General features: G+C 43.4%; 1 protein-coding gene across 1 annotated transcript in view; it reads left to right on the top strand.

The window, feature by feature from the left end:
* Positions 1-1221: 1221 nt before the first annotated feature.
* The window catches only part of tent5d (terminal nucleotidyltransferase 5D), a 29924-nt gene continuing 16563 nt past the window's right edge, over positions 1222-14582 (top strand). The window contains exon 1 of the mRNA XM_016258759.1: positions 1222-1441. The gene's annotated coding sequence lies outside the window, so the exon portion shown is untranslated. The remainder of the gene's footprint in view (positions 1442-14582) is intronic.

Below are 14582 nucleotides of genomic sequence, written 5' to 3'. Positions count from 1 at the left end.
AAGCCCACGCGCCAACAAGACATTTCTAATATACTGTGCTGGAGTCCATTTAGGGACGGGCGTAGTGACGTCGGATCTATTTATGGACATTCGCAAATTGCCATCATCTACCGAGAGCGCATGCGCAACGCTCATAATGCCCAGTAGAACGTAGCCATGCGCATATTAAAGAACACTGTAACTGGAGGCAAAATATAGATATAAATGATCTCCTGATGGGGAACGCTTAGCACTTTTTGAAAGCAATTTCTTAATTTCTAAAAAAAAAAAAAAAAGTGTAGTCTCTATTTCATTACAGTATTACACATTAGAGTGTTTGGTCAGGCTGTAATCCATATGTCCATATATCCTAAACTAGAGTCCCAGTGAGGAGTGTCTAATGCACTGGACATGACAAGTCTGTCCGGGCTTTCACTGCAGAGATCTATCCTTGACGTGTGCAGGAGGGAGGGGTTGATTGATGCTTGCTTTGCGTCTCTACATCATGAGAGCAAGAGAGGGATGAGTCACTGACCGGCTGATATAACACAGCACTGCAGCTCCTGTGCACAGCAGCTCTGAGCTCACTGCCAGGAAAGCGCATCTGTCATACTCGGCAGATCATTACTTATACCTGACAACGTGATTCATATTAAACTATAGGCCTATTCAAGGTAGCGATCGTTCAGATTTGAGCTGAATCATATAAAGTGGGAAAGTTATTGTGTTGCAGTATAATGAACAGCAGTGTGGGTCTTACAAATTGCGCAGAAAGGTCAACTGCATCAATGCTTTGTAAAACGAGATGTTTAAAGATGAAAGATGTCGCCTTTATCCTCTGAATTCCCTGAACATTCTATGTACCTGTAAGAAATGCAGTCTTATGCGTGCAATCATCTCCAGATGCGCACAAGTCAGCGAGGCTTGAGTAATTATTATTCACTTGATATATAACAGTCACATTTGCGAACGAAGCACTACTAACAAATGTAAACTTTGAGTGCTCCTAGATCTTTTTTTCACAGGCCTTTAATGACGCTCACCTGCTTTTTTTAATGCGCCTTTTTAGATTAGACAGACTGTCTCAGATGCAGCTGTCGCGCAATAACACAACATGCACATGCATGAGCGCGCACTTGACACCTGTTAACTCTCGAGGCGCGCGCTTCTGATGCGTGCCATTGTTGTGGCTCGCGCTGCGTGGACTACCTCAAAACTCTGACGCCAGGTCGCCATGGAAACTGCTTTAAGCTGCGGCTCTGAGAGAGCAGAAGGTGTGGGATATTTAAGAGTTTCAGAACCACGATCCGCCTGAACAGCGACCGGCTCCTGCAGCACTGCCCAGCTTCGGAGTACAGCCTAATGAACCCTAAACGACTGAGCCAACGACAGATCACTGTCGGATGAACCCTGGAGATCACCACTGACGCGCCGCCGCTCCGACGATTCTGCTCATCCAGCGGTGAGTTGAACAAGTCCCATCTTTATGCGCACTTGAACTCGTTCGACTTGGCTTCTAATCCCACCACATGACTAGATTAATAATCGTCGTTTAATGATGCACCTGGACTGTAGTAGTGTCAAGTTTTGACTTGCGAGTCGCTACAGTGCACTGTTTCCATTGGCAAAGTTTGAAAACCCCTCGAATGATGTTGGACTAGCAACGCAACTCTGATTTATGGAAATAATGAAACAAGTGAATACTTTTAGGGTAGCCGAGTGATGACGACACCATGTTTACCATTAAATCGAATGCACAAATGATTTGTATGCGCTCGTAATGAAAACGCGCTGTTTGATCTAACGTTTGCGTCACGCATGCTGTGATTTGGGAATGTCATATCTGTTTTGCTTCTGACCGATCAGAACTTTAATACACTTGGTCTGTAACTGTACATGGTGATCAAAAAGGGATGCTATTCAACACAATACGGGCAAAATGTGCTCTACGCGTTTAAATGCATCAAGAGGCATCATGCATTAGGAAGAGTCTGTTTTTTTCTTCTGGAAGCTGCTGGCGTGTATCTGTGAATGGATGAGCAGAAGTACTCGGATGACTCACAGCGGTTTATTTGCGGGAGAGTGCGCGCATGAGGGGCGGGGGTGCTGCAGCGTCACACTGGACACATTTATGCGTGTGTCTGTGGACAGATGGCACCGAAAATACTAATACAGCTCTTTTGCACAAGTGCATAATCGCGGGGACAGTTATTTGAGGTGTTTGGCTTTATGTCTCCGTGGGATTGATTGAACTGTCGTGACGTGTCGTTCTATGACGTCATTAGGCACCGGGCCGCGTCACGACGCCCCCTCACCCGGTCTATCCCGCCCACTCAGTCGCGATGGACCGCCAGGTTCGTTGGCTGTCTGGTGTACAGGCTACAGACGCAGATTTTAGTTAGGGGCAGCTGGGTTCATTTTGGTCAAGCATGTTCCCACACATCAGGTTACAGTGAATGTTCAGTGCCACGATGACTGCAGCTCTGTAGAGCATGTCAAGGAAGTAAACATAATGATAAAGGAACTATAATGCCACTGCGCATGTCTAAACATCTGTGACCCTGGACCATCAAACCAGCAGCAATAGCCAACAATACATTGTATGGGTCAAAATTATACAAAAAAAAAATTAAAAAAAAGCCCAAACCATTAGCGCACTAGGAGCAGCAAACTGAAATGCTTTCCCCCAGTGCAGTGCGCACCACTGGAACAGACCGGCACAAACATCCCTGCGACCGGAGACTAGAACTACCTACATGTTTTTTGTTTGTTTGTTTGCTTTTTTACAGATGTAGATCTGAAGATATGAAGGAACCAGTCCCAGGATAGATTCATAAATAATTAAAACGATCCAGTTACTCATAATGTTGTATTAAATGCACTTTTTAGAAACGGGCCCAATTAACTTTTCCTAGCATTGTTATCACTGTTGCTGCTTAGTTAGCTGGCTAATATTACCAGCCAGTCAGATTTCTTATTGGCTAAATTGAAAACAAAAAAACAAGGAAGTAAGTAAATTAATTAATTTAATTTTGTACTTTCCACACATTGTTTTCTGTGGCAAAAGCTGTAATATATAAATGTTATACACTACAAATTGCATATATAGCTTGCTTGTTCACAGTTTTAATGCTGTACGCCAGTTTTAAAATCACTAAATTATATGCACTATTTAATACCAATTTGTCATATAAATAGTCAGCTTTGTGTATTCACTGAAAATTTAACCAATTTTAAATACCACTTAATTAGCTGAAAATGATGTGTGGAGTCTTGGACACTTTATGCTCTTAATGGTGGCAGCTGTATCAGACTCGTATAAAATAACTTTATAACGACAGAAGAATGCACTGAGTGCATAGTGTAAAGTATGTCATTTAGGACACAAATTACATAAAGAGAAACAAGAAAAATGCAATCTAAGTGTTAACAGGTCAGATGCAGAATTTTCTATGTGAACACAAACATTCAGTCTTCTAAACACAGTAACATGTCATTGTCATTTATTTTTCATGTACATCCTCAGTGTACATCCTCATATATTTTTCATGTACATCCTCAAAATTCACCAGCCAAACAGGCCTAGAACAGTTCCTCTACCCGTACCCGTTTTGGGGGCACAAACACTTGCTCCTGATATTGTTCTGAATGAGTTTGATAACTAGTTCCAGTGACGTCACTTTCCAAACCAATCAACAGCAGTCTGGGCCTGACCAATACCCACACTTGTGGTCTTTGTTTCTCATCACTGGTCTGCTTACATCACATATTTCCAGTATTTGACCCAAGTGTTCAAGTGGCCGTAAAGTGAAGGCCCCAAATGCGTATAGAACTTTTGGTTAAGCAATGGGTCACACTTTCAACATAAAGCTGTAAAAGCGCAAGTAAAGTTTTACAGAGCTTTATTTACACATTTTCATTTGTAATAATTTGCACTTATATAAATAAACTTCTAATTGTCTGTTCAGTAGTTTCTGTGTAACAGAAGATTAAAAAAGTACACATACATCTCTGCACTAATAGAATGGTCACCACTTTATGTTTTACTACTAAATTACATGTAATATCTAATTCAGCTGGAAGGTTTTCCTTGAAATCTTACAGTTTATTGGCACATAAGTTCCTGAACATGAAGAATAAAAGGATACTACTGTTCCAGGGCAGTCTTAGTGAGGTGTGGATGTAGTGTGTTAAGGGCACTGAGATTTGGCATTTGTCAGACCTGCGATAGTCTTGCACACGTGTATGGCACTCTCTAGTGGCCAAGACTGAAAGTGTGGGTTTTGGGACAGGCCCTATAAAATGGTCTATAGCAGGAGTGAACAACTCTGGCCCTCCAGATCCACTTTCCTGCAGAGTTTAGTCTAATAAAACAACCCTAATCAGCACATTTGATTACAGCCCAACTAACACATTCAGGGATGGCCTGACACATATGTTTCACTAGCTGGGAATATTTTGCATAACGTGTTCGCCTCCTAACTGAAACAGATGAATACACTTGAATGTGTGTAAAATCATACTTGAATCACACTTCATTATGCTGACAATAAGCCATTTGGCTAAAATCTTAAAGACAATTCTGAGTCATCTGAAATCCAACTAATAGCTCTGTGAAGCAAATTGTTTTTTTTTTGTTTTTTATAAAAGCTTTATTTCACTTTTATTTTTAATGTTTCTTTATTAAGTTTGAGATGCTGAATAATGAGCGAATCTGTTATGACTTATGTATAGAAATGGCATGGTACATGCATAATACTGAGTTAAAAACAGTTTTACATAAATCATTACCAAAAGTGAGCCGTCCAAAAATTCAGAAGTGTACAATGGATGGTTTTTGTCTTTTATGACTAGTCCCACAATGTTCTGGAATGTTCCAGAAAGCACTAGAATATTACAGAATATGTCATAATGTTACAGAAGCTTCTAGAATCTTCTCATCCTTGCAAAAGCAAAACAACTTAAAAAAAAACATGCAAAATTAGTACAAAAACTGATCTGGACTAAACCAATATTTCATAATTAATGATTATATGACATAAGTATTTACCAAAATATTGATGGTACGTGAAAATAAATAGTACAATAATAATTAGCACCACAGAATTACTTGGTGTTTGTTACATTGTGTAACAATTTTATGTTGTCATGTTCAGAACTTGTTTTCTTTCATTTGAACTTGACACTGTTGCAACCTCAGAAGTGAGGAAATGTAGAAAAAAGGAAACCACTCTTATGGCAGCGGAGGGAGAGTTCACCACTGATGTAGTGATGAAATTAAAGATGAGCGAGAGAGAAAGCTCCTGCTGGACCATAAGGAAAGATCACTACAGTGGAAGTGACGAAATTAAAGATAGAAGGGAGAAAGAGCACTCCTGCAGGAGCGGAGGAAGAGATAACTAACTCGGTAGTGATGAAATTAAAGATAGAAGAGAAAAATAGAAAGAGTGCTCCAGGGTAGAGAAGAAAGTAGAGGTGGTAGAGAAAAGAGAACCCTGGTTAAACAGTGGCTGTGGGAGAGAATAAAAGCTTTTGTATTGCAACAAACATGTTAACCTGTTGCTATAAATATAATTTGTTGACTATAGCCTCCTTTATTTCAGGTCAGTAGAAGATTATGTCTTACAGGCTACTTATGAATTATAAGGATAGTGTTCAAGCTGCTATTTAAAGAGGAATCGATTATGGTTGTTGAAGTCTTAGTCGTCAGTGTTATTTTAATTACTTAAGATGTAGATGTGTAAAACAAGGTTCGATGAAGTTAATTATTGCATTCTCATACTCTAAACTAGTGAAGCATGAAAGTTTGTAAGAGTGTCCCTGTCAGATGGAAAATTTATGGGAGGAAAGTATTTACATATATCGTGCAACATAATTTACTAAAGTTTACGCTAGTCAATTTTTACACAAAAAAAGCATGTCTTAACCAACTTTGTGCTTGACATGACTGCATGAATTCTTTCCACTCGTATTAATGTATTTGGAATGCCAGAGGAAGACATTATCCAAACATATCCTTACGATAATTTGTGCTGCTCTTTTTAGATTGCGTTGGTCATTATGTAAATTAGATGTTGCATCTGTGTTCTTTAATTTGCGCATTGTCAGTAGCTCAACTGCAGAACTTTCCACTCCCATCAGTGCTTTTTTGGAATTGTGCTCTCGGGTTAATTTGCCTTGTTTAGTAAATCTGCCCCTATGTGTAGTAGCCGACTTTGTCGAAGCCATTTAATGAAGCAATATTTCTGAGGTCTTCACCCCAGTTCCAAGAGACCCGCTGTCCTGCTTTCCACCCTGCTTTAACACACTTGCCTGTGATTTTTCCAGTGGTCCTAAAGACCTTGGTTAGCCAGTTTAGTTGTGTTTTATTGGGGTTGGAGCTAAACTCTGCAGGACAGTGGGTCTCCAGGAGCAGGGCTGCAGGCCTCTGTTTGGTCTGGGTATCAGTACACATTTGACAACTACAGAGACCAAACTATACAGTTCAACAGCTGTTTGTTTAACAGATGAACGAGAAGGCAAGGGACACTAAAGGGCTTCTGAAACTGATCATTTGCAACAGGAGATCATTTCCTGAACTTGCATTTAGAACTTCATTTGTTATGAATTTTAAGTGCTATTGTCAATGTGTGTCTAGTTGAACATCTCTTATGGCGCTTTTCCACTGCATGGTACGGCACGGTACGGCTCGGTACGGTTCACTTTTGGCTGTTTCGTTGTCTGTTGAGGAAGTACAGACGTTCCTCTCGTTGATAGCAGAGGAGCAGATCCAGCGAGCTTGATGGGGCAACGCGGAATGAAAAAGTTTTTCAGGAGTCGCGGCAATAGAGGCGGCGCAACTATAACGACATGTGAATAATCCCGCCCACTCTAAAGCGGTACTGAACTGCAGTGGAAACGCAAACCGAGCCGAGCCGAGCCATGCCATGTCGTACCGTACTGAGCCGTGCCGAGCCGAGTCATACCACGCAGTGGAAAAGCGCCATTAGATGATTGCCTACATTGCCAAAAGGACAAACTACTTTGGAAAACATTAAGGGGCAGCAGCTGAAGTGACCTTTAGATTAATCATGTAACCCCAGAGATATCTAACTATTGCATACTGTATGTCTTGAGTATGATCATTCCTGGAAGCAATGACGCCATGTCTGTGGGTTGACCGACCAATCACTACAGTGATGAGGGAGTCCTGTCTCCTTTATCTTGTTACCCCTGGTCACTTCCACATTCTCAGCATATCTCCGGGCTGTGCTTTTCCACTAAAACAAAAATCCTTGGCCAGTTACTAAATCCTGGTTCCAAATCAGACCCAAAACCTTGCTGGTCTCGAACAAGGGAACCTATGATGTCAGTATGTGGACCACAGTTTAAAAAGTAACATTTTTAAAAGCTGTCGGAGTTAAGGTAAATCAACATTAACACTCCAATTAGATATGTCAGTTCAGCAGTGGTCAGCAGAAGAGCCCAACACTCTCCTTCTGCAAGAGATAACAAGTAATTGCGGTCACATGTTGGAGACATAGAGGGTTCTGCTCCCTGCCAGTGGAAACGTGAGCCAGTGGAAACACCGGCTCCAGCTCTGGCACCAGCCCCAGTGGAAAAGCAGTGCATGTGATGCCATAAAAAAAGATTTAGCAAAATAATGGCAAATAAGCTGTCATAGAAAAATAATTATATGGTAATTCTATCTGCACACACATGCAGCTTCATTGATAAATGTATTTTATATGGTTTATTATGGTGAGTCAAAAACTCTTACTGCTGCTTGGGTAACTCAGAGGTTCTCAGAGAATTTAATCCATCCGGATTGGATGTCTGAGATTGCCGTATTATTTTCCACAATGCTTCTCCTCGTTTATTGTTACCTTTCTCAAGAACAGTAACTATTTTCTTGTTGTGTGGCTTGTGAAGGTCATGATAAATTAATTGCAGAATTATGTAAGAATATTCATGTATTTATAATTTGTAATTTATTCTAAATAATTAACAAAATAGATAATTACTTTGTGGTAAAGCAACTGTTTTGGATATTCATGGGCATGAATGTGTATATCAGGCCATAAATACCAAAAAGATATGCATGGATTTTTGTTGTGTTGTTGCCAACTCTCTTGGTCCTCATTCCACTCCCTTGCTTTATAATTTAGACTTTCTAATAGTACAATGTCAAATGCTTCCAAGCTTCCTCTGGTTTGTTCAAACCACAGGGCAAAGGTAGGGCAAAGATTTTATGAGTGAGCCCTCTCAGCCTGCCTGATCCACATATAACAAGCTGCTGAACATTATAGCCCGTGCCATGGACAGACTACATCTGTACTGGGGGCGCAATAGATGGGAGTTCACTCATGGAAGGCTCAATGAGTGATTTCTGTCTGGACACTACTGCCCTGCTCCCATGAGTCTACCGCTCTTTCCTAATCTCCACGCTGAGGTAGAGAGATTGTGGAGGAAACCATATTCATCTTACATTTATCCTTTTTTAACACACAAATGATGTCAATTTGTAGGGATTGCATGAGCACAGATATATGTCGATGCCTCTTATTGATAAGATACTTGCGGGCTATCTCTCAGTGAGGCATCTGCTTGGAAATCTCTGACTCTGCCATCCAAGCCCTTATGTATGCCATAACATTTGAATGGGAGGGCATATGCAGCAGCGGGTCAGGCTGATCTGCTGAAAGGTTTGGATCAGGGCCAGGGTTTGCCCTAAAGGTCGTGGCTGAGCTGCGCAGCACCATGGACTTAGCTCTCTGGGCCACCAAACAGACAGCCACCAGGATCAGTCAATCTAAGGCAGTGATGGTGTCCACAGAGAGACATCTGTGGTTGAACCTAGCTGACATCACGGAGGAAGAAAAGAGCTTTCTCCTTGAAGTGCCAGTCTTTTCTTCAGAGCTTTTTGGCACATCTGTTGAGGCAATGGTCGGGTGGTTTAGGGAGGTGTGGGCATGGTTGGCAGGCTTTAAGAAATATTCACCACACCGATCCAAATCTTCGCCGAAAGCCTCTGAGGAACCTTGTCTGTTACAGTCTGAGGACTGGAGGAAGAGCCAGAAGGTGAGTGCTACCTCTTGGACCCATCTAGGACCCATGTCCTGTGGTATCTGACAAGAAGACATTGGCAGTAGATCCTTTAAGTCAGGGGGTCTCCAACCTTGCTACTGAAGAGCTACCGCCCTGCAGATTTCAGCTCTAACCCCAATCAAACAAACCTGAAATCAAGGTGTTCAGGTTGCTTAATAATTACAGACAGGTGTGTTGGAGCAGGGTTGGAACTGAAGTCTGCAGGGTGGTAACTCTCCAGGAGCAGGGCTGGAGGTCCCTATTTTAAGTCCTGCAAGTTATGAGGTGGAGCCTCTATCGATCGGATTTGTTGGTCCAGCACATCCCATCGCTGCTCAATCAGACTGAGGTCTGGGGAATTTGGTGGCCAAGGCAACACCTTGAATTTCTCATCATATTCCTTGAACCCTTCCTGAAACCATTCCATTCAGTTTTTGCAGTGTAACAGGGTGCATTATCATGCTGAATAAGTCCACTGCCATCAGGGAACACCATTACCCTGAAAGGGTGTACATGGTCTGCAACAATCTTAAGTAGGTTGTACATGTCAAAGCAACATCAACGTGAATTCCAGGACCCTGTGTTTCCCCACAGAACATTGCCTAGGCATACAGTAGCACTGCCTATGCCAACCTGCCTTCTTCTCATAGTGCATCCTGCTGCCATCTCTTCTCCAGGTAAACAATGCACACACACCTGACCATCCACCTGATCTAAAAGAAAGAGTGATTCATCAGACTAGGCAACCTTCTTTCATTGCTCCATGGTCCACTTCTGACACTCACATGCCTGTTGTAGGTGCTTTTGGTCAGAGTTTGCTTTTACACACACTGTTTGTTGTTTATCAATTGAATTGTCCAAACCAATCTCCTACAATTGAAAGGGCAAACCTTTTAGAAGCAACTGACTTGCGCTGCAAACAATGGAAGTCACCACAAACGATATCGTATGCTCTGTGGGAAGCTCGGCAGTCCTGCATCATCTTTAATTGACTCTCACTGATATGTGCAGTGCTGTGAAAACTGCCCTCGTGAACACCATGAGTGTTTTTTTTGGCCATGCCATAGAACAGTATTCATCGACCCTGTTCTTTGAGCCCCTGCAACACTGCACTTTTTGGATGTCTCCTTTATCTCACACACCCATTTTAGGCCTTGGAGTGTCTACTTATGAGCTGATAACCTGAATCAGGTATATTTAATTAGAGAGATATACAAAAGGTGCCGTTTTGTGGGAAATACTGCCATATAAGGTTTTGCTGAGCGTGGTTTTGCTTCATTACAGCTCAAAACAGTCACAGGCAATGTAATATGTCTTGCCAAATAGAGGCAGTGTCACTGCTCCACAGCAAGTGTTGGCAAAATCACAGCACTCCTGAGCCTTGAGGTAGGCAACTCTAGCCCTCAAGATCCACTTTCCTGAGTTTAGCTCCAAACACACCTGAACAAACTTCTCTAGGTTACGTATGTAACCATGGTTCCCAGAGGGAACGAGACGCTGCGTCGAGATTCGCTTTGGGAACGCCCTGCGTGACCGCGTTCTGAAGCACGTGTAAAATCAGTCCAGTGGAGCAGCGAGACGTCACGAGCGGGGTGATGTAAGCACCAGAAAGTATAAAAGCGCATCCGGCAGAGCGCAAGTCAGCTTCGATGAAATAGCGCCTGCAGGGATGCAGGGAGTATGGCAAAGAGACGCAGCGTCTCGTTCCCTCGGGGAACAATGGTTACGTACGTACATACATTACATACCCCCATAGGAGACAGGAGGACAGATGACTCGTAGGCTAGTGAGATGGCCTCCTGCTGCTTGGGTAACTCAGAGGTTCTCAGAGAATTTAATCCATCCGGATTGGATGTCTGAGATTGCCGTATTATTTTCCACAATGCTTCTCCTCGTTTATTGTTACCTTTCTCAAGAACAGTAACTATTTTCTTGTTGTGTGGCTTGTGAAGGTCATGATAAATTAATTGCAGAATTATGTAAGAATATTCATGTATTTATAATTTGTAATTTATTCTAAATAATTAACAAAATAGATAATTACTTTGTGGTAAAGCAACTGTTTTGGATATTCATGGGCATGAATGTGTATATCAGGCCATAAATACCAAAAAGATATGCATGGATTTTTGTTGTGTTGTTGCCAACTCTCTTGGTCCTCATTCCACTCCCTTGCTTTATAATTTAGACTTTCTAATAGTACAATGTCAAATGCTTCCAAGCTTCCTCTGGTTTGTTCAAACCACAGGGCAAAGGTAGGGCAAAGGTAGGGCAAAGATGTTATGAGTGAGCCCTCTCAGCCTGCCTGATCCACATATAACAAGCTGCTGAACATTATAGCCCGTGCCATGGACAGACTACATCTGTACTGGGGGCGCAATAGATGGGAGTTCACTCATGGAAGGCTCAATGAGTGATTTCTGTCTGGACACTACTGCCCTGCTCCCATGAGTCTACCGCTCTTTCCTAATCTCCACGCTGAGGTAGAGAGATTGTGGAGGAAACCATATTCATCTTACATTTATCCTTTTTTAACACACAAATGATGTCAATTTGTAGGGATTGCATGAGCACAGATATATGTCGATGCCTCTTATTGATAAGATACTTGCGGGCTATCTCTCAGTGAGGCATCTGCTTGGAAATCTCTGACTCTGCCATCCAAGCCCTTATGTATGCCATAACATTTGAATGGGAGGGCATATGCAGCAGCGGGTCAGGCTGATCTGCTGAAAGGTTTGGATCAGGGCCAGGGTTTGCCCTAAAGGTCGTGGCTGAGCTGCGCAGCACCATGGACTTAGCTCTCTGGGCCACCAAACAGACAGCCACCAGGATCAGTCAATCTAAGGCAGTGATGGTGTCCACAGAGAGACATCTGTGGTTGAACCTAGCTGACATCACGGAGGAAGAAAAGAGCTTTCTCCTTGAAGTGCCAGTCTTTTCTTCAGAGCTTTTTGGCACATCTGTTGAGGCAATGGTCGGGTGGTTTAGGGAGGTGTGGGCATGGTTGGCAGGCTTTAAGAAATATTCACCACACCGATCCAAATCTTCGCCGAAAGCCTCTGAGGAACCTTGTCTGTTACAGTCTGAGGACTGGAGGAAGAGCCAGAAGGTGAGTGCTACCTCTTGGACCCATCTAGGACCCATGTCCTGTGGTATCTGACAAGAAGACATTGGCAGTAGATCCTTTAAGTCAGGGGGTCTCCAACCTTGCTACTGAAGAGCTACCGCCCTGCAGATTTCAGCTCTAACCCCAATCAAACAAACCTGAAATCAAGGTGTTCAGGTTGCTTAATAATTACAGACAGGTGTGTTGGAGCAGGGTTGGAACTGAAGTCTGCAGGGTGGTAACTCTCCAGGAGCAGGGCTGGAGGTCCCTATTTTAAGTCCTGCAAGTTATGAGGTGGAGCCTCTATCGATCGGATTTGTTGGTCCAGCACATCCCATCGCTGCTCAATCAGACTGAGGTCTGGGGAATTTGGTGGCCAAGGCAACACCTTGAATTTCTCATCATATTCCTTGAACCCTTCCTGAAACCATTCCATTCAGTTTTTGCAGTGTAACAGGGTGCATTATCATGCTGAATAAGTCCACTGCCATCAGGGAACACCATTACCCTGAAAGGGTGTACATGGTCTGCAACAATCTTAAGTAGGTTGTACATGTCAAAGCAACATCAACGTGAATTCCAGGACCCTGTGTTTCCCCACAGAACATTGCCTAGGCATACAGTAGCACTGCCTATGCCAACCTGCCTTCTTCTCATAGTGCATCCTGCTGCCATCTCTTCTCCAGGTAAACAATGCACACACACCTGACCATCCACCTGATCTAAAAGAAAGAGTGATTCATCAGACTAGGCAACCTTCTTTCATTGCTCCATGGTCCACTTCTGACACTCACATGCCTGTTGTAGGTGCTTTTGGTCAGAGTTTGCTTTTACACACACTGTTTGTTGTTTATCAATTGAATTGTCCAAACCAATCTCCTACAATTGAAAGGGCAAACCTTTTAGAAGCAACTGACTTGCGCTGCAAACAATGGAAGTCACCACAAACGATATCGTATGCTCTGTGGGCAGTCCTGCAGTCCTGCATCATCTTTAATTGACTCTCACTGATATGTGCAGTGCTGTGAAAACTGCCCTCGTGAACACCATTTTTTGGCCTTTTGGCCATGCCATAGAACAGTATTCATCGACCCTGTTCTTTGAGCCCCTGCAACACTGCACTTTTTGGATGTCTCCTTTATCTCACACACCCATTTTAGGCCTTGGAGTGTCTACTTATGAGCTGATAACCTGAATCAGGTATATTTAATTAGAGAGATATACAAAAGGTGCCGTTTTGTGGGAAATACTGCCATATAAGGTTTTGCTGAGCGTGGTTTTGCTTCATTACAGCTCAAAACAGTCACAGGCAATGTAATATGTCTTGCCAAATAGAGGCAGTGTCACTGCTCCACAGCAAGTGTTGGCAAAATCACAGCACTCCTGAGCCTTGAGGTAGGCAACTCTAGCCCTCAAGATCCACTTTCCTGAGTTTAGCTCCAAACACACCTGAACAAACTTCTCTAGGTTACGTATGTAACCATGGTTCCCAGAGGGAACGAGACGCTGCGTCGAGATTCGCTTTGGGAACGCCCTGCGTGACCGCGTTCTGAAGCACGTGTAAAATCAGTCCAGTGGAGCAGCGAGACGTCACGAGCGGGGTGATGTAAGCACCAGAAAGTATAAAAGCGCATCCGGCAGAGCGCAAGTCAGCTTCGATGAAATAGCGCCTGCAGGGATGCAGGGAGTATGGCAAAGAGACGCAGCATCTCATTCCCTCGGGGAACAATGGTTACGTACGTACATACATTACATACCCCCATAGGAGACGGGAGGACAGATGACTCGTAGGCTAGTGAGATGGCCTCGACCACCCACCTACTCATAGTCTGCTTGGTCGCCGGAGATCCTTTCCTTGGCAGACCAAAACAAACAAACAGCTGATCTGCCTTACGCCACGGGGCAGCTCTGTGTGCGTAAGCGTCCAGTGCTCGAACTGGACAGAGCAGATTAAGCCTTTCTTGACCTACTTCCTGGAACGGGGGAGGACAGAATGCCTGAAGTACTATGGGGCCTGGTGAAGAAGTGGGCACCTTAGGGACATACCTGGCCCTCGGGTAAAGGAATGCCCTAATCATGCCTGGAGTAAATTCCAGGCACGAAATAGAAAGTGCCTTAAGATCCCCGATCCTTTTAAGTGAGGAAATAGCGAGGAGAAAGTTAGTCTTGAGCGCGAGCAACTTGACTGAAACTTCTTCTATGAGTTCAAAGGGGGCCTTCAGAGTGGAGGGAGATAACCCTGCGGAGAATCGCTCCTGCAGAAACTCCAGAACTGTACCAACTAGGCAGTTGACTGGGTCTTGTAGTCGCTGTCCGCACCATGAAGCGAAAAGTTTCCACTTCAAGGCGTACTGTTTCCTAGTGGCGGGAGCTCTCGACTGGAGTATAGTCTCAACAACCTCAGTTGAGAGACCAGATGCTAGGAGCT

The sequence above is a fragment of the Sinocyclocheilus grahami genome, unplaced genomic scaffold (genome assembly GCF_001515645.1).
Source record: "Sinocyclocheilus grahami isolate Dianchi unplaced genomic scaffold, SAMN03320097.WGS_v1.1 scaffold1736.1, whole genome shotgun sequence".
In the NCBI taxonomy this organism is placed as follows: Eukaryota; Metazoa; Chordata; class Actinopteri; order Cypriniformes; family Cyprinidae; genus Sinocyclocheilus; species Sinocyclocheilus grahami.
Note: the sequence above shows the minus strand (reverse complement) of the source record. Positions and strands in the feature narration are given on the sequence as shown.